This window comes from Numida meleagris, chromosome 12 (assembly GCF_002078875.1).
Source record: "Numida meleagris isolate 19003 breed g44 Domestic line chromosome 12, NumMel1.0, whole genome shotgun sequence".
NCBI classification, from domain to species: Eukaryota; Metazoa; Chordata; class Aves; order Galliformes; family Numididae; genus Numida; species Numida meleagris.
Window position 1 is genome coordinate 449,052 of NC_034420.1, and position 26,150 is coordinate 475,201.

The window sequence follows — 26,150 nt, forward strand, 5'->3', positions numbered from 1 at the left end:
TCCTCCTAATATCTAATCTAAGTCTCCTCTCTTTTAGCTTAAAACCATTTGTCTTTGTCCTATCACTATCAGACCGTATAAAAAGCCAGTTTCCTGCTTCAAGTACTGGAAGGGCACAGAGAGGCCTCCCCAGAGCCTTCTCTTTTGCAGGCTGAACAAGCCCAGCTACCTCAGCCCCTCTTCACGGGAGAGGTGCTCCAGCCATGTAAGCATCTTCATGGCCTCCTAAGGACCCACTCCAACAGTTCCACTTCTTCCTTGTGCCAGGGGGCCAGGATGCAGCACTCCAGGTGGGGCCTCATGAGGGCAGAGCAGAGGGGGACAATCCCCTCCCTGCCCAGTGCCACCCCTCTGTCAGCACAGCCTGAGTACAGTTGGCCTTCCAGGCTGCAAGTGCACACTGCTGGGTCGCGTCAGCTTTTCATCCACCAGAACCCCCAAGTCCTTCTCCGCAGGGCTCCTCTCAAGAAGTTCTTCTCCCAGTCTGTACTTATATTTCAGATTGTCTCAACCCAAGTGCAAAACCTTGCATATGGCCTTGTTGAATATCACTAGGTTCATGAGAACCCACTTTTCAAGCCTGTCCAAGTCACTCTGGATGGCATCTCTTCCTTCTGTCATATCAACTGTACCACCATCAAATGGCCCTTGCTCAGCCATTCTGATTTCCTGCCTCCTCTGCTTGATTTCTTCTGCTGGTGGATGGAGAGCTCTTGTGTTCTCAGGAAGGTGTTCTTGAAGAGCTGTCAGCTCCTTTGTTCGTAAGGACAGTTTCCCTGGGGATCCCATCCAATAATTCCTTAAACAATAATTCCTTAGATTTATATACCTATTTTTCCACTTATCCAGACTATACAAAAATGGAGGGAGTACTTCCTGATATCTAACCAAAAGTGCCCAAACATGATGAAGAGCAGACTCAAATTCTGAAGTAAATGGCCATCATGATGTGAATATTCCTGTCCTGTGAGGACAACAGGCAAGCCTGGGACAGTGTCTGGGATGTCAAAGCTCAGACCATGGAGCAGTTCAGGGCAGTAGGGATCAGAGCTGTGGCCAGCTAAGGGTTGATTACCTCCACAGATGGAGATTCCCACAGCCCTTCTAGGCAGTGTCCCAGTGTTTGACACATTTATGCTGCAACAGAGCCTAATTGCCCTGTCCTGGTGCCTCCAGCATCTGCTTACAGGCCTGGGATCTCAATTTGAGCCCAGTCCTTGTTCAGGTGTACCTGTTTCCAGTATGGTCTTCTGTGTGGACCTTGAATGATGCTGTAGCCTTGCTTCCAGTCCTGTCTCTGGCCCTTAAAACTGCTGATGATGACTGGAATCCTTGAATGGGTCCTGGGCCTGGTTCATCATCTGGCCTTGCCCGGGATGGCTGGTCAGCCCTGTTACTGTCACCATGCTCAACCCAGATGCAGCAGGACTGTGCCCTGATCAGTTAGAGCACCGTTTTCACTCAGGTCACCCTTGACTCACAGCTCATCCCATCCCACACAACAGCCCTGTTCTTGCTTTCTGACTTAAGGTGAAAACATCTTTCCTCATATCTACAAGAATTTTCCCACATTCCAGCCTCACCAATTGCCTCTCATCCTTCTACTTTGCACTTCCAAGAGTCCTTTCTATCTCTGTTCCTTCAGGTAAGTGCAGAAAGCAATTAGATTTTTGCTTGCACTCATCCAGAAGGAACAAACGCTGCTCTCTGCCCCCCAACCATACCAGTGGCCTCTGCCAGACCTGCTCCAACCTATCAGTTCTTGCACTGGGAAGTCCCAAACTGGACCCAGTATTTCAGATGCAGTCTCAAAAGGGCCAAAAAAAAGAGTAATTACCATGTCCTTGGTGTCCTGTCTATACCCTTGATAGCACAGACTAGGGTGCAGCTAGCCTTTTTTCTGTAGACACAATGCTGATTCCTGCTCAATGTCTAATTTGCCAGGACTCTCAGCTCCTTTTCAGAAAGCTGCTTTCTATCAGGCTGCTTTCCAGCCAGCTGTCCCATAGCCTGTCCTGTTCCCCCATGAGGTTATGCCATCCCAGGTGTAGGACTGAATTTTCTTTCAGTCAGCCTGTTTCTCCAGTCTGTTGAATCCCTCCCAAACAACAGCTGTAGCCTCCTGGGTATCAAGTGCTTCCTTCCCCTCCACTTCCTTTAGTATCATCTGAAAACTTCCTGCAAGTGCACTTTGTCCAATTATCCAGGCTATCAGCAAAACTGTAAAACAGTGCTGGCCTCAATATCAGCCCCTCAAAGATCCCAGTAGGAACCAGTTGCTAACTGGATCTTGTACTGCTGCTAACCACCCTGCGAGCACAATGGTCCATCCTATTTTTCATCCACCTTATTTTCTGTTTGTCCAGTATATATCTCCCCAGTCTGGATATAAGGAGAGTATGCACTGAAAGCTTTATGACAGGAAAGAAAAAACATTACCACTTTGTTCCCCTGTCCTCACCTTATTCACATAGCCAGTTTTCTTACTGTTCAGCATAGTCAAGCTGGTCAGGTGTGATTTGCGCTTTGTAAATCCCCACTGGCTGTTCCCAATGCCCTTCTTGTCCTCCAGGTGCTTGGAAGTGCCTGCTGGGAGTTTCCTCCATCCCCTACCCAGGACAGCGGGGAGGCCAGGCAGGCTGCAGCTCACCAAGCTCTCCTTGTTCTGCCCGAAGCTGGGTGAGATGCTTGCCTTTTCCCACTCATCAGGAACCTCTCTGATTGCTATGACCCCCAAAGAGACCAGTGAGCATCCCTGCCACAGCATGGGCCTACTCCCTCAGTACCCCCAGTGCATCCCACCTTGTGCCAGTCTGTCTCTGGCACGGGTAATGCCTCCCTACTGCAGTCCCTGCTGCTAGTACCCATGACTTGGCAGGCTTGAGGGCAAACCTCAGCAAAAAAAATGGAGTCAAAGGTGGCCTTGAGCACCTCAGCTGCTCTGGGCCTGTGGTCACCAGGTGCACTGGCCCATGAGCAGGTGCCCAAGGGCCACTCGTCCCGAAGCCTCCTTCTGCTACTGGTGTCCTTCTAGGAGCCTACTCCTTCCACTTCACTTCTGTTGCTGGTTTCAACACAGGGGAGTTTTGGCTGTGCAAATATCACAACTTATCCCATTGACTCAGGCAATGCCTCTCCAATCTTCACAGGCTGCCTGTGCTCACCCCCCCCTACTTGTGTGCCTCCTTCTTGCATCTGAGCTCAGACAGGTATTCCTTGTTCTATGTTGGATTCTGTCCCACATGCTTGACAAATGCTGGAAGAGGTGGTCCATGAAGGTATATCTGCTGTCATGACTTTTTGCCCTCTTGCAAATATAATAAAATAATTTCTCACTATGTATCCTGCTAACAGGCCCCTAAAGAGGCTGAAGCCTGCTCTCCTACATTTGGGATTAGGATTCTACAGTGTGTCTTGTGGTGAAACTGGGGTCAGCGTCTGCTCCCAGGTAACAGGGATAGGATGAGATGCAATGACCTCCATTTGCTCCAGGGGAGGTTCAAGTTGGATATTAGGAAACATTTCTTCCCGGAAAGAGCAGTTGGGCATTGGAACAGGCTGCCCAGGGAAGCGGCGGAGTCACCATCCCAGGAGGTGTTCCAGAAACATGCAGATGTGGCATTTAGGGACATGGTTAGTGGGCATGGCTGGCAGTTGGACTTGATCTTAGAGGTCTTTTGCAATCTTAATGATTCTATGATTCTTTATAATTGGAATTGCTTCTTCGAGAGAATTATTGTCCCAACAGATAGCATAGCAGGAAGACAAAGAGACACGAGACCACCAGGGAAAATCAGTCTGAAGGAAGATAAAGTGGGATTTTACAGTCATTTAGTTAAATTGTTGTTAACACAGTTCTGTGGATAGTCCTAGTCAGAATGGACAAAAGCTCAGTTTGATTTCTCATTTATTTGGACATGAGGTAAGGTAGGATAAGTGAAGGCTACTTGAATTCTGAACAGGAATGTCCACATAGACATTTTAATGAAGTTTAGCTAATTCAATTTGCAAAGGTTAATTCAGATTCATTTTCCTGATTGTCTCTGTATAGATAAGGCCAAGGTCACTTCCCCAATGTCACTGGCTGAGTCAGACACAGGATCCAGAATTTTTTGCTCAGGAAGCACAAGGACACAAGTTTCTTCCCCTGGACTGATTTGTCTCTGGGTTTCAGATGCCATCCCGCTATTCCCTTCATATGCTCCCATACCAAAGAACACAATTTCTTCCACTTTCCTCAATGAACATTCAGCACCACTGATTCTTGCTGCCACTTTTAGGCTTCAGATCTCTACAAGGACTTATTCTAGGTGATCTGTACCCTCTATTACTGGGGAATAGTTGTTGCTTGGAGGTAAATTATGGTATCCACTTTATCAGAGAGCCATAATATATGTATAGGTACTGGAAATCTAGTAAGATCCTCAATAAGAGGCCAGTACTTCCCATATTCCCCAGTGCTGGGCAGTATTAGTTCTACAGTTCTTTCAGCATGTGTTCTCACCTTTGCTTCTCAGCCTCTGGTACTGGGCACCAACTGCAATGTCCCAGTTACTCATAAGAGATTGAGATCCAAAATGTGAAAACTTTACGGGGTTTAAAAAATATATACATTCTCATCAGAACTGTAGAGCTGCCTTCACAGAAAACTTTCCCAATGGAGTTAGAATCCCAGAACAAGTAGCTTGCATCTCCTAGTACATAAGAAATGGATACAGGAGCTATTCTGAACAGCAGGCAATAGTGAATGGTCACAAGTCCTTGGCCAAGATGAGGAAGTTGCAAGTAACTAGTTAAAAAAAGAAAAAAAAGAATCAATAGGAAGTCTTTTCCCACGATCTTTTGCCATGAGTCCTTGGCAATAATTTCAGCGCTCACTTCAAAGCACTGAGGTCTCTTTTCTGAGCTTCTCTCTACCACAACAAAGGAGTTTACAGAGATGAGTTACTTGAGCACAGTAGCTGGCAGTGAGCTTGCTGTACTGCTTCAGGGTGGGCTTACAGTCCTGGTGTTCAGGGATATCTGTATGCTGAGTCTTGTAACCATCATGAGCGTCCATATTTCTGGCCCTTTGCTGTCATTAGAAGATTGTTTCAGCTCTTTGGGACTTTGTCAGGTTTTCTGCTGCCCCACAGCAATGCAGTGGTCATTTCTGATATTTCCCCAAAACAGCTGTCCTGATCATCCTCCTCTTATTAACTGTTTCATCCTCTGTAAGCTCCTGTCTTAGATCTTACCTGCCTAGCACAGAACTTGGGCCTTGCTCCAAGAACTTCTGTGTGAACTGAAAAACAAGAGACAAAGCAGCGAGGACAGAGATCTGGGGGTGTGCAGGAGTAAGGAGAAGTTGTCTGCTGGTAAGGACAACAAGTGCTCTCCACCTGGCATTGCCATTGTAGTCTTAAACCACAGAGAGGCCACGATGGAGCTGCGACACCAACCAGACAGACACAAGCTGTGCTGCCCACATCGGCAAAGAAGACTTAAGAGGCAGAGTCACCTGTCAAGCTGTGCAGAAAGAGCTGATGCTGATGTCCTCTGTCCCAAGGAATTGTCTCAAGCCCTGCTTATACAACTAATTTGCTGGAGAATTTGCCTCTGACAATTTCAGAAAAATTTTCACGCCTAGTGAAAAAGTGGAAATATTTACTGCTCTTAGTCCAGTTTCTCTTAGCTGCTCCATGCTAAGGTAAAGTCTGAATCTGCCCTGCAATTGCCAAGGGGGAACCCGGATGTTGCCTCTCCTCTTCCATCAGTGATGCCATCTGCTGTTGTATTTCTGGTATCCTCATTTTCACATCTTAGCAATTCATTGGAGGTATCTGGACAGCAGATCAGGAATGCACATGGATTTGAGTTGCCTGTATTACTGAGGGACTTCTTCTAAGAGGGAAAAGTCACTTTCCATAGTTAGCAGCCAGCTCCCTGTCTCATCTGTTCAGACAGACAGCTCTGTAACAAGCCTGAAACAAAGTCTGAGCTCTTACACCAATATCTGCAGGCATATCTTCACCATTTTCCTCACACTGCCCTCAGAAGCATCAAAGACAATCTGCAGCTCCTCCTTCCCCTCCCTTTTCAACCCTGCAGTTGAGCACTTTTCATGTGTAGGCAAAAATAAGAAAATGAATTATGCAAAAATCCTTCCCCTTCCTCTTATATCATCCTTCTTTCCAAAAGCCTCCTTAAAGACAGAAGATGGGAATGGGAATCAAATACTTGAGGAGGTGAAGTTGCCTTTGCTTTGGAAAGATGTCTCTGAGTCACACCAAGACGTTTATGTTGGTGAAGAGAGAGCATGTTATGTTGCTTTAGTAGAGTTGAATATGATTTGTAGCATCGTACTCTGATCAGTTTCTCATGTTTCCCTAGTATAAAGCAGGACTTCATTTCTTCTCATAGTCCATATTGTGATGAATACAAGATCCTATTTCCTGAGCACAGCTGGGCTCAATCAGCAGGATACACTTTAGGTGCTCACTGCTTCCCAGAACTTGTCCCATGCGCTCAGGACTCCTCCCAGGACTCTGCCCTTTGGCTCCTTCCCATGCCCATAATCCACTGTCTTGTTTGCAGTCTTTTCCTTGTTGCTTGCATTATAATAACCCTTGTGTTTGCTGTTCAGCAACCTGGATAGATTCTTCCTGGTGCTGTCAGTACTGAATATGTGTCTCCAATGCCTTCACCAATCATTGCACAAAAGCACTTCTTCCATTAATTTGTACCAGGTAATTCTATGGGGACCAATTAGAGGCATCCCCGCATTCTGGAGGAACTGGCTGATGTGGTTGCCAAGCTGCTCTCCGTCATATTTGAAGAGTCATGGCTGTCAGGTGAGGTCCCTGCTGTCTGGAGAAAGGGAAGCATGACTCCCATTTTCAAGAAAAGGAGAAAGGAAGACCCGGGAAGCTACAGGCTGGTGAGCCTCACCTCTGAGCCCCTGAAGATGGTGGAGTGGATCCTCCTGGAAGAGACGTTAAGGCACATGTGAGAGGAGGAGGTGTTCTGAGACAGCCAGCACAGCTTCACCAGGGGCAGATCATGCCTGACCCCTCTGGTGGCCTACTATGATGGAGTGATGGCATCAGTGGACCAAGGAAGGGCAACCGATGTCATCTACCTGGAATTGTGCAAGGCCGTTGACATGGTCCTGCACCGCATCCTTATTTCTAAATTGGAGACATATAGATTTGAAGGCTGGACTATTAGGTGGATAAGGAATTGGTTGGATAGCCAATTCCTTATCCACCTAAGTTGGTCGTAGCCAGAGTGTTGTTGTCAGTGGCTCTATGTCCAAGTGGGGGCCAGTTACAAGTGGTGTCCCCCAGGGGTCCATCTTGGGACCAGTGCTCTTCAACATCTTTATCAATGACCTAGACAGTAGGACTGCAGAATCATAGAATCATAGAGTGGTTTGGGTTGGAAGGGACCCTTAAGATCATCTAGTTCCAAACCCCCTGTGATAGGCAGGGTCACCTCCCACTAGACCAGGTTGCTCAATGCCCCATCCAGCCTGGCCTTGAATGCTTCTGGGGACGGGGCATTCACAGCTTCTCTGGGCAACCTGTTGCAGGGTCTCACCACCCTCACAGTAAAGAATTTCTTCCTAATATCTAGTCTAAATCTTCCCTCTTCCAGTTTAAACCCATTTCCCCTTGTCCTGTCTCTACATGCCCTTAGAGAAACACTTTCCTGCAGGGCCCCTTCAGGTACTGGAAGGCCACTGTAAGGTCCCTCTGGATCCTTCTATTCTCCAGACTGAAGAGCTCCCAACTCTCTCAGCCTGTCTCTGTAGAGGAGGTGCTCCAGCCCTCTGTTTATCTTCATGGTCCTCCTCTGGACCCACTATAAGCTCACATCAAGTGTATCCTCAATTAAATGTACCCTCAGCAAGTTTGCTGATGACACCAAACTGACTGGTGCCCTTGACACAACAGAAGGAAGGGATGCCATCCAGAGGGACCTGGACAAGCTCATTAAGTAGACACACAAGAACCTAATGAGGTTTAACAAGGCCAAGTGCAAGGTGTTGCACTTGGGTCAAGACAATCGCAGATATGAGTACAGGCTGGGAGAAGAACTCCTTGAAAGCAGCTCTGTGGAGAAGGTCTTGGGGGTTCTGGTGGATGAAAGGCTTACCATGATCCAAGGAAGGCCAACTGCACCCTGGGCTGCACCAAAAGACGGGTGGCAGCAGGGAGAGGAGGGGGTTGTCCTTGGCTGCTCTGTTGTCATGAAGCTCCATCTGGAGTACTGCATCCAGGCCTGGGGACCCCAGTACAGGAAGGATGCGGAGCTGTTGGAAGGGACCCAGGGGAGGGCCATGAAGATGATCAAAGGGCTGAAGCACCTCTCCTATGAAGAAAGGCTGAGAGAGTTGGGCTTGATCATCTTGGAGAAGAAAATGCTCCGGGGAGATCTCATTGCAGCCTTCCAGTACTTGAAAGGAGCTTATAAGCAGGAGGAGGACATACCTTTTAGATAGTCTGATACTGATTGGACAATGGGGTATGGCTTTAAGCTAAAAGAGGGGAGATTTAGGTCAGACGTTAGGAAGATTTTTTTTTTCTCAGAGGTTGTGGATGGTGCATCCCTGGAGGCATTCTAGACCAGGTAGGATGGGATCCTGAGCAGCCTCATCTGGTGGTTGGCAACCCTGCTCATGGCAGGGGGGTAGAACTAGATGATCTTTGAGGTCTCCTCCAACCTAAGCCATTCTATGATTCTATAAATCAAAACATACTTGATGGGAGTGAATAGCGTTCTAGTGTGTAAATATGTCCTTCCCGGTGACACCATCCAGAATATTTATTCTTTGGCTCTGTTGTGAAAGCAAGAGCTTTCAATGGATTGTGTGGGATGGCATTCACTTCCCAAATGTTTAGAGAAAGGGTAGTTTTGTGGCTGAAATATAGGATGCTCTGGGGCCTATTCTAGACCCAAGATCACCTTTATGAGGGCTGGAAATTTTCAAGAGCACTCAGCTCTCCTCCAGCCCTTCTATAAATGAAATTCTTCCAGTGAAGGAACATCACTGTCTGTTTCTACTTTCCAGCTTTAAAATGAATCTGACACTTCTGACCTGCCCCACAACCATGTGTCTCTCCTGCTGAGTCTCCTTACAAATCAGCATCTTCAAAAAGCCTAGGTAAGAGGAAGACCTTCATCAGTGCTTGGTACTGGGCAGCTGCCAGGAGATCTCTTAGGACTTTTCAGTGCTTTAGAGATGGTGGAAAACCAGGGCTTGCAAAACCAAGGTCTTCCCAGGCATTACTTATCCTTTCCCCAGATCTGTGAGACATTTATCTATCTCAGGCCACTTGAAACACATCCTGGTCCCTCCAGTGACCCAGCAGCCCCTGGGAGGTGAGACCTGACCCCATTCAATTGGAGAATTTTGATTTCTCAAGTTGCTCACCGTTGTTTTTCCTTTGTAAATGGATCAGGTTTGCTTGTTCAATACATTCTTGTGCACTGCTGAATTGCTGCACCGTCCTGCCCCAGGGCTGAGCACGCTTCGGCAAGAAGCCAAGCCCCATGGTCATTGGCTGAAGTGACAAAAAGGTGGTTTCTCACCATATTTCAGGCACGTTTTCACAGAATGGAGTTTTGCTGTCAGTATCAGCAGGCAGTTGTTGCTCACCTTCTGCCTGCCCTTTGTCTCCAGTCCAGTCTTTGAGCTCCCAAACAGGAACATCTCCAGTGAGGTGCAGTGCCTCCGCACGGCAACTGCGCAGGGCCACGTGCCGGACAGATGGTCAGCATCACACAGACCCCTGTGGGCTTTGAATTTTAACCTTATTTGCTGTGTGGAGGGGCGTGCTGGTCTTCACCTAACGATCTGCCACACTGCAAACGCCGCAAGGAGCAGTGTGCCTGTCTGCTGCCAGCCCGCGCCGAGTGCTTTTATCTCCTCTCCTGATGTTTACGAGGGTGGCTTTCTCCCTCGCTCAGTGGCAGTGGCAGTGAATGCTAATGGAGCGCGGCGGCTGCCCTCCGCAGTCCTTGGCAGGCAATTTTCTCGGGGCTGGGCTGCGGAACCCGACGGCGTTTGCTGGCTCTGCAGCCCCGCAGCACCTCCCTGCCCCAGTGCCAGGCTGGTCTGTAAATCATGTCTGCGCTGGCCCTTCTCTTCAGGGAGCAAGGGACTGCTTCACCCAAATGCTCTGAGGCAGACAGACATCAGACTCCTGGAGACTGGGGCCAGAAACACTCCCTGCATCCTTGCCAGGCCTTTTGTCTCAGCCAGACAAGGTGACGCTACCATCAGTGCCTGGGAAGAAAGGGGACAGCCAGGGCCACCCCAGGCACTGTTGTCCCATGCTGTTGTCCCTTCAGATGCTGTGGCAGGGACGCATTGTGCTTCCTATGGCACCTCAACTGCATGAGAAGCAGCAGAAACCTCAGCCTTTCTTCCTAAATGTGAGTGACTCCCTCAGGAATAGTGTGACCATAAAAAATCAGGGGGCAGGGGTGCTCCGAGGCAGCCATTGCTGCGGTGCAAGGAAGATGCAGGCAGTAGACCCAGAGGTACCACAGGTATCACAGCAGTGCCTGGTTGCTTCAGGTGCCGAGCTTGGACATCTCAGACAGGCCTGTGTGAGCAGCTCTCGTGGAAAGAAAGGGCTACGCATGCCACTTTTCCTATGATCTCACTCCATGCAAGGCCCTCCCTGGCCAGCACTGTGAGTCATTGGAAACCTGGTCTCCCTGGGGCTGAGCCAAAGCTGGCTGAGCTGACAGAAAGACCACCAAGGCCTTAGGGACCAGATGAGCTCCATGGCTTGGAGCGGGGCCAGCACATCCCCTACTGCCCTGCGAGGGCAGAGGCTGGGGTCAGCTCGGTGGGGAGCACAGTAATATTGCAGCACCCTGGGTGAGCTGCTCAGGTGAGCCGCACCCCACTAAGGTGGGGATCCAGTCCAGGCCCCTGCGTGTACTGACTTTGGTGTTGCCTCCCTTGCCAGATGATGATTTGTCAGCTCCCAGGGAGGCAAAGCTGAGGAGCAGAGGGGTTGGCTGTGTAGCTCTGCTCAGACTGCCACAAGGTGGTTTCCACGATGGGCAGTTCATTTCTTCCAGAGCATCCAGAATCAGGCTGGGACTGGCATTGCCTGCTTTCTTAGCCAGAAGCCATTGCAAGACTTCCCCGAGGTGGGGCTGGGTTTTTGCTATCATCTAATTACTCTCACTAGGCAGATGTTTTCTCTGTGCCTGGTAATAAGCAGCTGAAAAGACAGCTCAGTTCTTTCTGTAGGAAGTAAAAAAACAAAGCTCTGTTTCTGCACAGCTTCTCTCCTGGTGCTGCCCTCTCCACCTGTTGAGGTAGGTGGTGCTCATTATCCTGGAGACTCCCACATGCCTTAGATTCATCAAATCATTGAATTGTTAAGGTTGGAAGAGACCACTAAGATCATCTAGTCATCTAGATGATCATCTAAATCATCAGCGCACCCCCACCATGCCCACTAACCATGTCCCCAAACACCACACCTACACATTTCTTGAAAGCCTCCAGGGACAGTGACCCCACCACCTCCCTGGGCAGCCTGTTCTAATCCCTCACCACTCTTTCTGGTTCCATAAGAGAAACCTAGGCAAAGCTCCCCATGCTGATATCTAGCCCTAGATAATGCTATGACACAAACTGTATCTGGGATCTTTAGTACTCAGAGCCTTACTTGAAAGATGACAGATGCTAGGTTGCACATGGTCCTCATCACCATGGCGGGACATGGATTCAGCACTGACTGCTTGCAAAGAGTGTAAACTACTGAAGCGCATACTTCCTTGGAGATACGGCTTTTATGGGATAAGACTGTGCTCTTGAAGGATCCTGTGTTGATGAGATAAGGATCTTGGGAAGAACTATGTTCCTTTCATAAACTTTCCTGGTAGTCTGTTTGGTTTTTAGGCCTCCCACGGAACATTAAACTACCCCAGTCATCATCTCTAGGGAAAACCAACCGGCTTCTACCAGGTTTCAGGTCTAACTGAAGGCAGGTGGTGAAGGGCAGGAACAGGAAGAGGCAGAAACAGCTCAGCCTCAAATACAAGAGAGCAGCTTGTTGTGGAAGCTGCTGTCTTCTACTGTCTTCCTGGAAGATATCTGTGTTGGACTGTGTTGGCCATGTCAACTGTGTGTCTACTGTTTTCACTGAAATGCCAGGTGGTGGTTCACTGAGGGCTAGGTATGTTTGTTTCTACAAATTCGTACCTCCTCATTCTTAACCATAAGAAATGGATGAAGTTCCCAGGTCCAACACTGCCAGAGTGAACTGCACCATTTTTTTCTCAGCATCGAAAAGTTCTGAAACATGCCAAAATCCTTTCTTCCTTCCTGGTGCATTGGTCCAACAACATAACTGGGACCCAGTTGCTGACAACATGAAGTTTGGCATAGTGATAGACGGAGCCCATATGCTGACCGATTTGAGTTCCTTTAAAATGATGCAGTATGATGTCATCATCATGTCACAGTGTTGTCACATATGTTGATTTAGGGCTGAGCAGAAACTGAATTTCCAGAGAGTAGTTTATCTGTTAAAACTAGGCGTAGCTAGATGCTCATCATATTAGGTTGCTGAATACAAGCAATAAGTGCTTTGGCTTCTTATGAACTTCATGAAAGTCCTTGTGTATGTGTGGCTTCACCTACCGGCTCAGGCTTTTAATCTGTATCCCACAGCTGCACAGTAGGTTCTTAAGCCAACTCTCAGGGATATCTGTGGATTTGCAGTATATCCCAGAAATTCATGGTGTCACACATATTCAGGCTTTGGAATTTTGTGGGTGCTTTTTTTTGCAAGACAGGTGGATACATTTAATGACATTATGCCCGGACAGACTGACAGCTACAAAGTTACCCTTTCAAACTGGAAGCATTTCTTAAAGCTTTGGAAAATGATATTTCAAGATCCTCCCTTTCGTAGTCCATTGTCTGCCACAGCTCTTCCACCTCTCCTTATCCTCCCAGTTCCCAGTGGGCTAATACTTGTTTCTCAGAAATGCTGCTAGTGAATGGTAGCGGGTAGGGCAGTTTGGTGAAGGTATGTTTCATGGCATGAGCAGGAAGCTGTTTCTGGCCATGAGAAATGGGGCTGGTCCAGCCACAGTGGCCATTGTGGTGTTGTGGGAGAAATCCTAGAGATGTTTTCAGTCTACGTGGGATTTTTATCAAAGGTTCATTCGGTTTTCTGAGACAGCCGTGACATTGTCAAACATACTCAGCACATCTGTCCTGCTTTGCAAAGAACAGAACTGTGTCACAAGCAGTTAATGTATGGACCAGTGGCTTTTTCATGACCAGTGAACATCGGTTTGGCCTTTTCCACACCAAGTGCAACAAGGGGCCCTACATTTCCTAGTTGATGACTGCTGAAGTGTCAAGATGTGCTACATTGCTAGACTGGGTCCAGACACTAACACAGCAGATGTCCTGGGCCTGTAGCCATCATTTCCGTACCAAAATATCCTCGTGTCTGGTTTGCCACCTTGCAGGTTATAATCTTTGGGATGCTGTGAAGCGGTGGTATCAACACATTTTGACCAGTTTTAGATATGACTGTGTTTTGCTGGGGTCTTTGAAATTCTCTCTCATAAAAACTTGCCAGATATGGAAAGAACTCCTTCTGTTCCTGTTTTGACAATGAAAAGGATGCCATTTTGGGGGGACACCATAATTATACATAAGATCTTTTATCAGCCCTGGTGTTAGTGTTTTCTGGCAGTGCTTTCAGAAGCGTCTCATTGATAAGCACTCACAATAGTGAGTCCTGACACGTCAACTGGGGTTTACAGATGTAGGAGGTAACCTTGCCTGATCATCTTTGAATTTCAGATTGAGGGCTGAACATAGTTTATTGATAACCATGTATTGATGTAGACCTTTGCTTTTTGTCTTCCAACAGAGTAGGAACACCCCTGTCATCCAACACCTATCTCTAAGCAGCAGTCAGGAGCAGAAGAGATGAAAATACCTTCTTGGGGCTCTCCAGCAGGATCTCCAGTTCTGCAGGTGCACCTCTGGTGAGCAACTCCTGTGGGCAGATGGAGCCTGCTCTGATGGGTCAGGCACTGGGAACCTGCTTTGTGGGGACCACAGGTGTGCCCAGGTCCTGGAGTGTTTTGGGAGCCTGATTCTGTGCCCACTCACCTCTCCATTGCCCCAGTTCCCTTGTGCTGAGGAGTTTCTCCTCTTTGTGACCAGCTTCAGACAAAGCAGAATCTGCCCTTGGTATCTTTATTTGAAACCTGATCAGAAGTGCTCAGTTACCAACAGTCCCCTCCCCTCCCTTACTCTTCAGTGCACTCTAGAGCATTGTAATGGCTTAAGATGATGAATACTATGCAGACAACACACCCAGCTGTCCAAGCAGACAGTCAGCGGAGAAATGAAGATATGCCTGCCTAAGTAAAAGTTTGATTAATTGCATTAATTAGGCCCTAAGGTATGGTTCATAAAATAAGAGTACAACTGGTGTATTGGATTGGGGAATTGACTATGTGACAGGAAACAAACTGTGGTGTGAACAGGAACTCTTCTCTGTCTGGAATGGCACGATAAATTATCAATTAAATAACGGAGATTGACAAAGCTGCAGTCTGTTAAAGGCAACCTCCCTGCCTCGGTTGCGGCCGGCTGGGGCAGGTGGCTCGGAGGTGTGATGGCCCCTCCAGCATGGCCACGCAAGCTCACCCTGCTGTGGTTCTGCTGGGCTCTCAATCCCATCTGTACAGCACGGGGTGAGGATAAGGGGACTGCCCAGTCAAGAGCTCTGCAGTCCAGGGGCCACTGGGCTCCTGCAGGAGCTATGCCAGAGCACTTTGCATTCATGTGGCTGCTGCTCTCCTCCTGCCGTGGCAGCAGGACCTCCTTCCACTGGGCAGAGTGGAGAAGAGGCATTAATTCCTCCCAGGGTGCTGCTCATGCCTTGTCCTTGGGCCACAGCCTTCTGCCTCGGTGCGTGCCTGTCCCTCGCTGCAGCTCCACAAAGGACTTGCCTGCAGCTGGGAGCGGATGGTCTGTGTTTGAGGTGAGCACTACAGCATCCACCTTCCACTTACCACCTGAGTGATTAGAGCTGCTGACGCTCCGGTCTGGACTCGCTCTCACCCATCTGTCAAACATCGCTTTCTCTCCTGTCTCAGGCGGCTGCTGACGTGCGTGTGCTGCAGCCGCAGCTGTGCAGGAGGAGGCTCTCCAGATTCCTCGTTACCGGTTGTTATTAATGATTGTGCATTTCCATAAAGCCAATAGCAGGCTGGGACAGATGCACACCCTGCCCTGGAAAGCTTATGAAAGATGCTGTCTCCCCAGTGGCACTGCTTCACAGTTTCTTCTGGAAGAAGGTTCCTTCAGGATCATTTCCACCTGCTCTCACTCTCACAACATTTTCTCACATTCTGCATTATTTTCTGTTCCAAGATTTGTTCCATTAATATTTTTAGTACCTCATACAGGCCTCAGCTGAGATCTAGGCCGCACCACTTGTCCCAGTGCAGTTGGCACATACGATATGGGGAACCCCAGAGGAACGTCAGTGCTGACGGCAGTGGCACAGGAGGAGAGAGCTGCATGGCTCAGCTCCCTTGCCTTGTAAATACAGCAGGGTCTGAAGACAGGGTGAGAGCGGCAACCGAGCAGAGAAATAATCTCACAGTTCTGTGCTGAACGGCTGAGTCAAGAAGATGCTCCAGAGCTCCTGGTTGTCTTTTCTCCATTGTGGGTGTCCAGTTGACCTAAGACATTGCCCAAACATTTCTCTTGTTGCATTCCCTCAGCAAAGTGGATTGTTGGGGAAAGGACACCCCTGTGGCTCTTGGTGTTCTGCTCCTGCTCAAACCATCATCAGGAACATTCTCACCTCCTGTCAGACTTCTCAGTCTCCTGACTTGTATGGTCAGAGAAGACCCATTCAGACAGACTAACACTGAGCCCTGCTGTCATCCAGAAATAAGGTTGCCCCTTCTTTCTGGATGAGCTTACTGAAAGCTGCACGGTCTGCTCCTCCCTCCCTTCCTTCCCTCCCTCCTCCACAGACCGCTGGCCTCTTCCACTTTGCCTGAGCTCCTGTGCACTGTTGTTTGGGAACAGAGCAATCACACACCTTGGTGTTTACTTCGTGCATGTTTAAGAATGACAGCTTCTGCCCAGAAGTACAGAAAGAAACAGTTCTGGTTCTGTAGTGCTTCTGGTTGTCGTGTTGTAATGAGTGAAGATCAGGAACAGGAGGAAAGATAGAGAAAAGAAAGGGAAACAAGAGCTATAGAGACAGCACACCCCGGCGGCTGGTTTAAACTTTCCTCCACCCTAATGACTGAGCAGAACCAGAAACCTCACAACATTTATGGTTCGTTGTTCTTTCCTTAAAGCACTCTCCCATTCTCTGCGATTTTTGGAATTACAAGCTGTGTGCTACTCATCCCTTTCTCTTCAACTTTCCCCAAGTCCTTCATGCCCCACTCTCCCAAGCTGATCAGGGCTGTTATTTCTGTGCAACTCTCTATGATCACTGCTGGTGACAGCATCACTACCTTGCCCCCATCCGGCTCTGACATGACCTCAGCAGGATGCCCTTTGCTCTCTGATAGACCAGTGACCAGCTGCAATATTTGCAAAGTGGTGTCCACGTCCCTCTCAATACCAGCATGTTGCTGTCACGTGAACCTGGGGAAGAGGCTGCTCTAAGAACTTCTCATCTAGATGGTTTGGTTATAATAGCTGTAGTACAGGCTGTAGATGGGACATTGCTTTCACAAAGTATGGATCCATTAGAAATAGGCATGCTAGCAGATTCTCTTTCCATTTTGCCTACATTTTTATTTTGTCTTAAAAAAACCCATTCTGCAATTCTAAAGCTGCAGTTCCTGCTAGAGAGGCTAGATACATTCCTGGGGAAGTTGTCCTTGTCTCATCAGAGTTGCATAGGGGGACACAAAATCTCACCCTGACTTTTGTACATTGCACTCGGTAAACTTGTGATTGAATGAAATCATGGCTTTTCAAAAGACGCCAGCTTAGGAGTTTTGGATGAGTCCATTTCCAACTGTGGGTAGAGCATCCCCCCATTCAGCAACAAAACTAAGCTTCTAGCTTTCTCTTTAAACATGGAAATCTACTGGCAATGGGCAAGCTACTGCAAAGCAAACCCATGGCTGCCGTTTCTGCTCCTGCTTGGGGTTCCCCTGGTGAGACAACTGGCTGCAAATTCGATTGGTGTCATCACAGAAAGTGGTGGCTGTTTAACAGCTGCGAGCACCCAGCTGCCCTGGGCTGCAGCACACGTGGCCTTTCTGTGCTCCCACAGACCAGGGGCCCTGCTCTTCTCAGGGTCTCACCAGCAGGCGCACATATCCGCCTTCCTTCAGCCTCCCAAAGGGCCCCATGGAGCTGGTCCGGCACATCTCCTCACCATGCCCTCTGCTCCGCACCGACACCAGCCCGTGCCAAGCAAGATGCTTTATGAGGGCTGGCCCAGATGAAAGCACTGTGCTCAGATGCGGCCGTCCCCACCGCCCTCCGCCCAGAGGTGGCAGCTGGTAGATGCGCTGGGAAATGCCATCCACTGCCCTGTTTATTCCAAACAAAGTCTCCTGCCCAGGGATTCTTTCCCGAGGCAGAGTACTTCATTCGTGGAAGCACTTCAGAAGGAAAGCAAGCAGTGCTGAAACTAAACCCTGCTCTATAATCACTGCCCGGGAGTCCAGCTAAAGCTGCTATAGCACCCCTGCTTTATTTTCCAGAGAAAAAGAGATCCCTCCCATGGCAAGAGACAGCCCTGCCAATGTTTCCTTCTGATACCTAGCACTGGCAGTAATTTCAGCTGTGGCAAGATTCATCAAAGTTAATCATCTGACCCTCATCTACATGAGATAATTTTTCAGTGAGCAGAATTTGCCAGTAGCCTCAGCTGGTGTTGCACAGTCCAACATGAGCAAATCACATCCTGTTCCAGATCTGGCTTTCCAAATCCCCAGCAAGGAAAGAGAGCAGCGGGCGTCAGCTCCCTAGGAAGACCTAGATTCAATTCAGCGCTTGGTGTCGGGCCATAAGGCTGCCTCAGGTAGCTCTTCAGAGAAATCTGACAGTCCCCAAAACTTCACGAACACTTCTGGCCCGGAGCGGCTGGCGTCTTGCAAAACCTTCTGATCTGACAAGTTTGCCAACATCCTGAATGGTGAGCATCTCATGAGGTAGGCGGTTCTTGGGAGGTTTCCATGCATCTTCTGTCGTCTCTGAAAACCTGTCTGAAAAAAATCAGTCTCCTTCTGGCTTTGGAATCAGCCCGACACGAAACCTATGGAGGCAGGTTCAGTTGGAAAGGTCCCATCTCAGCAGGGGTTTGAGCCAACCTTCTGATTTGATGTGAACAGTATGTACGAGTGCCACTGAATGACATGTTTCCATGATAAAGAGTGTGGTGATGAAATTCTTCTGCTTGCCAAGGATGGAAACAAAAAAGTCGGTGGGCAGCTGCAACACATCACAAGAGATAGAAAACAAAACCCTTCCCGATTCCCAGAGCGCTTCTCAAGGTACTTGGAAACTTCCAATCCCTGCCCCGTGGGAGGGCTCTGCACTCCCCAGGGTACACATAAAAGCAGACGGGCACTGTCACTGGTTAGTATTAAAGCTGAACACTCACATAGAAGACGTTCATACAGGGAGATATTATTTGAAAGACAAAGACTGATAAATCATTCTCTGGAGCTTTTCCTCTTAGCTTGGCTTCTTCCCATTGATCCATAGGAAATCGATGCAAGTCGCATTGTGAAAATCCATAACGCAAAAGTCCATGCACTGATGACTTTGAGCAAGTCATGTTCTCAGCGTAACACACCATTTGCTTTTCATTTTCATTAGCGCTATTTTGGGTGTGAAGGAGGTTCACCATGATTTTTGTACAGGGGATGACGGAGTCTGTCTATGTCCCTGTGTTAGAGCAGCTCCCAGACCCACCATGCAGAAATGCATCCCACTCGTGACACCCATCCCTGAGGCTATTGGAAGCTGCAATAGCTCGGTAGCACTCAGGCTCTTAGGAACCAACAGCAGTTGGATAAACATGTGGTGTGCACCAGGCATCCACTAGTCCAGCAGAGCTCTGAGAAGGTCGTCTTGATCTCACTGACCTTGCACCCCATAGCCGCCCATCTCAAGAAGAGGGATAATGGCATCACCATGCTCTCAAGGTGCAAGCAGGCTGTTCTGCCTGCAGGCAGTGCTGTGGGGTGCTGTGTGCTTTAGACCTGCTGAAGTGAGCCTACATGTCCCTGCTTCCTGCTCCTTTCCCTGAACTGTTATTGCTGAGCATGATGGCATACGGTATGGCATATCTGTTTGGTCACTGTGGCCCAGCAGTCCTGGCTGTGTCCCCTCCCAGCTCCTTTCCCACCCTCAGCCTGCTGACTGGAAACCCTGCTGAGCAGGAACCCTCAATGCATTGCAAGCATGCTCAGAAATAGCCAAAAACACTGGTGTGTTATCAGCACTGTTTTAATCACAAATCCAAAACACAGGCTGCAGGGAGGAAAATTAACTCCATCCCAGCCAGATCCAGCAGCCCATGAAGCTTTGGTTTCACAAAGCAGCACTGTCCCTGGGGCATGGACAAAAGCTTCACAGGGCTCTATCAGTGCAACATACAGCAATAGGACCATCAAGACCACCTTCCCCCTGTACATCTCCTGTTGCTCCAAAGGGACAGACAGCGCTGAGGCTGGAGGGAAGAGCAGGCGGCCAAGGGAGAGCAGAAGAGCTCCTTTCCATTTTGATTTCCTGAAGAACTCAATTCCTCTCCCTGTGCCTTGTTTCCCCAGTGCCCAGAGCAGGAGCTTGTGTCACAGAGGCACTGCAGTGATGTTGGAGAGATGGGCTGTGTGAAATCACTTGGTGCTCGCTCTGTTGAAGTGATACTGTGCCCTCTCTTCTGCCCTTGTTTGTCTTCGAGCTGCCACTCCCACGAGGTGTAACCTCCACCTGAACGTGGACCAGTTTGTTTTAAGACTTGCAGAAGTTTCCCTGTAGATCTGTGCCACAAGATGCGATGTGAACCTCAACATATGGTTCAGATCTCCTTATTTCGTGTAGAATGGGACTTAATTCCATAATCCTGAACTAAACAGAAAGAGATACAAAAAGAGCTAGAGGGGACCACTGTCCTGCCAGTTTTCTGGGTTGATATTGCCCTCCACACATCTCTGCACAAGCTTTCAGTAGTCAGCCTGTATCACCCACCAAAACTCATTCCCAAGTGTCCAGATGGGCATGGAGACATGTTTTAGCTGAGCCACTTCCAGCTGGTGCTGTGGGCAGCCCTTGGCAGCCCTAGCCTTGCACTGCAGCCCCAGTGCTGGGTCTGTGCACACAGGGCCCTTTCCAGCTCCAGCATCCTGCAAGAGCTCTAGAGCCAGCAGCGAGTGGCACGGGTGCCCTTGTGTTGGCAGGAGTGGGAGATGAGCCCCCTGTGTCCAGCCAGCAGCCTGCAATAGCACTTCGGGTCCTGCACTCACCATGAAGGGCTGTTGGTGCCTAGGCAGGGAGGAGAGACCTCGCTGCCCTGTGTTCTCTGGCTAACTCTTCTTCAGCCTCAGACTTTTTGACCCCCACTTTCTCACTCTTCTTTTATCCATTGCTCAGTTATAGTCATTCAGCTTTGCTTTCTTCTTGAGTTTCAGATAATGAATTGCTCAGAATTCAGCAACTTTGGTTATTCGCCGTGTCTCCTTGCCTTACTTTGCACCTGTATGCTTAGGAAATTTATGTAAGAAGCTGTCAGCAACCCTTGTCTCTGTCCCCCTTAGCCCTGTGGGAGCTCACCTCCTGCTCTTGGAGGCTGCAGGAGATGTCTCTCAAGCCTCTTGTCTTTCTCTTGCCACTCTCCTGCCACTTCAGAGCTGTGAACTCTCACAGCTGCTCTCACCCAAGGTGCCTCCCACTTTCTGTTTGCAAGGATCCCACATCAAATGCATACAGCCTAAAGTGAGCAGATGTTTTTCCAGCCCATCAGCTCAGTAGGAAACTGAGATTCAGATTTTTTTCCATCACTTGTTCCGCTGGTACTAAAGGTTCTCTGGGATACAAGCTGGCTTCACTGAATGCCTGCTCAGCCCTTTTCCCTGCAGTATTTCTAGATCTAGTCGTGGTATTTTCCTACAGATGCTGCCTTAGGATGCAGATTTGAAAGTAATAATCTCAACAATCATAGAAAATGTATATTTGTCTGATTACAGGTCTTTCTAGTCTTTCTTCAGGTCACCTGGACACATTTTCAACTGAAGGTGAATGTTACTTGAGCATATAGTTTACTAAAAAGCCAGTGTTCTTCTTTATAACTTAGCTTAAATGGCTGGAAAGAACCAGAACTATTTTTTAGAGAGTCGAGCCATTTTTTCTGGGATGAGACCAACACACAGTGGCTATCACCAACTGGTCACGTAAGAAAATGTAAAGGGCACCGGGAAGTTTTTCCTAAGAGTGTGACCGGAGGCAGACTCTTTAGCAGGGTCTGTTGCAATAGGAAATGGTTTCAAACTAGAAGAGAAGAGCTGTAGATTGGATATAAGGAGGAAGTTTTTTACAATAATGGCGGTGAGGCACTGGCACAGGGTGCACAGAGAGGTGGCAGTGCCCCATCCCTGCAGACACCCAAGGTCCAGCTGGATGGGGCTCTGAGCTCCTGATGGAGCTGTGGGTGTTCCTGAGCACTGCAGGGGGTTTGGACTGGATGGCCTTTAAGGAGAATCTTCCTTTGTGGTCTCTGTGCATTGGTCAGCCAGACAAGGTGAGTCCTCCCCAGGGTGTCCCACCCCACTGCCACAGCTCCTCCTTACTCAAGAGGTGGAGCCACTTCTGGGAAGAAAGAGGAAAAGGCTGGGAAAAGGGAAAAGTGCCAGCAGCTTTTCTGTGCACATGAGAGCCCAGTTGTGATGAGCACCGGTGATGCTGCATAATTCCCTATGGTACACATGCTTTTTACCCCCTGAATTCCAGCATTGCCCAGACTGTCATCCCCTGCATCACACAGCCTTCCAACCGCAGTGGTTTTGTAGCCACCCCCTGTGCTGCTCCATGGCCTTCTCAAGGTGCTGCCCGTGTGCCAAGGGTAGGCTGCTCATTTCAATGATTCACCAGAAAACGCGTCCTCCCTGCTCCCTCCCTGTAGCCATCCCAGCTCCGCAGAGCCGTGAGTCATGCAAAGCAGCAAGATTTTATTCCTGTCACTGCCACACGAGTTCAGACCGATGCACACGGGAGTTGGTGGGCTGAGTGAAAAGGTGCCATTTTTACATGGTTGATTTTCAAACAGAGGATGGACTTTTCTTTTTTACAACATCTCAGCAAATAAAAGTTGGTGCAGAGAGGGTCAGGACATGTGGTGTATTGATGAGGAGGATGGACACTGGATATAAAACAGTCACTACATTTCTTCATCTCCTATTTCCTATGGAAACATGGACCTCAATGCCAGCATGTCTTACTACAGAGGTCTCCAGCATGACACACAAGTCAGCAGGGAGCAGGAGGACTGTCAGTAGCAAGAAGAGACACCATGAAGGGACTGTTGGATGGAAGGGGAATTTAGAAAGCTGTGCGCAGCCACTGACCCTTGATAAGACACAACCAGAGCTCCCAGGGGAGCTGGAAGAAGTAAGCATCCACCATCTGGCCATCAGAATCAACTTCTTCCCCAGCAGACAATGTCATGGTCAGAACAGGATCGCACCTTGCTCTTTCCCAGCAACTGGGAAGCTTTGCTCTCCTGTCCTGTCCATGTGGATCCACTGCAGACTGTTACCTCCTCTGACTTAGAAAACAAACACTGTGTTGCCTAAATGACTCATCTGTTTCCTCAGTAAGGAGACAAATTTGTCCTAGGTAGAAGAAACTTTAAAGGTTGATTATCAGGGAATTGTAGAATGGCTTGAGTTGGAAGGGACATTCAAGATCATTGAGTTCCAACCCCCTGCCATGGGCTGGATGCCCCTTCCCTCCAGCTCAGGCTGTTCAGGGCTCATCCATGGCCTTGGGCACCTCCAGGGATAGGGCACCCAAAGCTCGCTGGGCTGCAGTTGCCAGGGCCTCACCACTCTCTGAGTAAAGAATTTCCTCCCAGCATCTAACCTAAATCTTCCCTATTTTAGCTTAAAATTGCTCCCCTGTATGCTATCACTGTCAGATCATGTAAAAAGTCATTCTCCCTCCTGTTGATAAGCTCCCTTTAATTACTGGAAGGCCGCAGTGAGGTATCCCCAGAGCTTTCTCTTCTCCAGATTGAACAAGCCCAGTTCCCTCAGCCTTTCTCCACAGGAGAGGTGCTGCAGCCCTCTGAGCATCTTCATGGCCTCCTCTGGACTCACTCCAGCAGGTCCATGTCTGTCTTGAGTTGGGAGCTCCAGAGCTGGATGGAGCATTCCAGATGGGGCCTCATGAGAGCAGAATAGAGGAGGACAGTCACATCCCTGCTGCCACCCCTCTGTTGATGCAGCCTCTGTTGGCCTTCCAGGCTGCGAGCGCACACTGCTGGCTCACGTCAGCTTTTCATCCACCAAAACCAAGTCCTTCTCCTCAGGGCTGCTCTCAAGGAGTTCTTCTCCCAGTCTGTACTCGTATCTGAGAATGTCTTGACCCAAGAGCAGCACCTTGAACTTGTTCAATCTCATTAGATTCTCATGTGCCTACTTACTGAGCCTGTCCAGGTCCCTCTAGATGGTGTCCCTTCATTCTATCATGTCAGTCACACCAGTCAGTTTGGTGTCATCAGCAAACTTGCTGAGGGTGTGCTTGATCCCACTATCCAAGTCATTGGTAAAGATGTTGAAGGGCATCGATCCCAAGATTGACCCCTGGGAGACATAACCCTTCAGCAGCCACCACGCGGACATAGAGCTGTTGACCATAACAGGCCTAAAGCTTGCTTAGACATCAAAGTGTGATTTAGGCGAGCCTTTACTGAATGTCAGAAGCTATAACTCATGGCTCTGTGGTATGGGAGGCAGACAGTTCCTCTGGCTCTCTGGGCTGCCCCATGTTGCTTCTGTCCCTCAGCTGGCCTGTCCAGGCATATATTTCACTCAAAAGGGTGAGGGCAAAAAGAGATTTGCTGAGAAAACCAGTAGCTTAAAGCTTCTTGAATGGTTGCTACCCTTAACATCCAGAAGAACTCCAATGTCTTCTCCAGGTCAGGTGTGGTCTGAGTGAGGGACAAGTCTAAATTTTAGACTCATTGAGGGATTTTCACACACTTTTGAGCTGGCTGAGGAGAAGCCAAAATCAGGAAAATCAATTGCTTGTAATTTGGTGAATACCATTTCTACGTTTTGGGTTCTGCATCAATGAGGTTTCCACGAGGGCTGAAATCCAAGAGTGGACCATGGCAAGAGAAAGAGGATACACTCAAGATTTGTTACTGAACCAATGGGAAAACAATGTCTTCTGCACTCACATCCATCACACACACAAAGAAGTGTTGATGGGAAGGTTCCCCTGGAGACTTCTAGTACAGTTTGCTAAGGTCTGAACTACGGCCACTGTGTGACCAGGTCACCTGTTGTCTCATGGGATTCTTGAGAAATTTCAAGGTTGGTGAATCCTTCACTTTGGTGGTGACATGTCCCAAGGCAGCAACGTCCCTATGGAGATTTTTTTTCCAATCAGAACATCTCAAGCACAACTTGGATTTTTACTTGCAAATGTCTTACTAGTTTGTCACCTCCCCAAGTCTATACTAATTAGTGACAGAAAGGGAGACATTAGAAAAGGTATCAGCCTACATGCGTCCCCATCAGAGCGTGTACAGGAGAAAGATTTCAGTAAGGTCTAACATGAGCACTGGGAAGTTATCAGCAAAAAACTATACTGACTGCCTCAACCACCAGGCCACCAGGCAGTCAAGAGCCACGCTATGACTGCAGAACTGAGATGTTCTCAAACATGGGACAAGAGAGGATCCAAAAGGCAGTGTTAGGCAGATTGCTCCTGGCAGGATGTGACAGTCAGGCAGGGCCATTGAGTCCTGTCCAGTTTGCCTGTATCTGGCAAGAAGCTGCCAAAACCAAGGGCAGCTGCTAAGCAAGATCTCCACATTAACTGTGGTTGGAATAATTTTAAGGCTGCTGGTACCAGAGACAGAAGGTTCTGCAAATGGCACCACCCTGAATGTTTTAAGAGACAAAGACAGATAAAACTAATTGATTTTTGAAGCTGAGAGATGCAAACTCCACTTCCTGGGACAGGAAATGACAAAAGTCCTTTATTCAGAACACAGAGAAGAGTGAGGTGGAGAAGAGGGACTTAATGTCTGGGGCTAGGCATGCATGCACAGATCGAAGCAGCTACAGACGTGTCCCATTTGCTTATAGCATCACACATCAAAATTCCCCCTCCTGCTGGGCCTTCTTGCCCATGGCAAAAGTTGGCAAGAAACTTCTTTGTGCTGAATAATTGAAGCCATGTGGTTGTAGTCATTATTTGGAGATGGAGAGACTGAGAAAATGCACATGGTTGGCATTCACAAGGTTCACAGCATCATAGAATGCCTTGGGTTGGAGGGCACATTAAAGCCCACCCAGCTCCAGCCCCTGCATGGTCTGGGTGCCCCCTCCAGCTCAGGCTGCCCAGGGCCCATCTACAGCCTAGAACACCTCCAGCGACGGGGCACCACAGCTCTGGGCATAAATGCCACGGCCTCACTGCCCTCTGAGTGAAGTATTTCCTCCCAACATCTAACCTAATTCTGCCTTCTTTTCATTTAAAACCATTTCCCCTTCTCCCATCACTATTAGGTCATGAAAAAAGCCAGTCTGTCCCTGTTGGTCAGCTCCCTTCCCTGCCTGCTGGCTGCAGCTTATCTCCATCCAGCAATGTTCACGAGGAGCTCAGCATCTTGTCCAGATCAGCTTTTCTGAGCTGAAAAATGGTTTGAATGTTTCCTGTGTGCTCACTGAAGTTATAAAGGTTTCCCAGGAAAGACCCAGATTTCATTGTCTGTTTTTACTGTAACCTTCTTCAAAACTGTTCACAACTTCGTCATTGCTAAAAGCCAGTCTGTTTAAATATGGTTTCTGAGAAAAGTGACTACTGGTAATTCTGCAGAAAGTAGGAAATGTCAAACTCAGTTCACGCCAGCCTCTGTTTTTATTACAAAGCA

General features: G+C 48.6%; 1 long non-coding RNA gene across 1 annotated transcript in view; it reads left to right on the top strand.

Annotated features, from left to right (window-relative positions):
* The window catches only part of LOC110405445, a 39,902-nt gene extending 18,297 nt beyond the window's left edge, over window positions 1–21,605 (top strand). The window contains exons 2-3 of the long non-coding RNA XR_002442877.1: window positions 9,056–9,148; window positions 13,911–21,605. This is a non-coding gene — a long non-coding RNA (uncharacterized LOC110405445). The remainder of the gene's footprint in view (window positions 1–9,055; window positions 9,149–13,910) is intronic.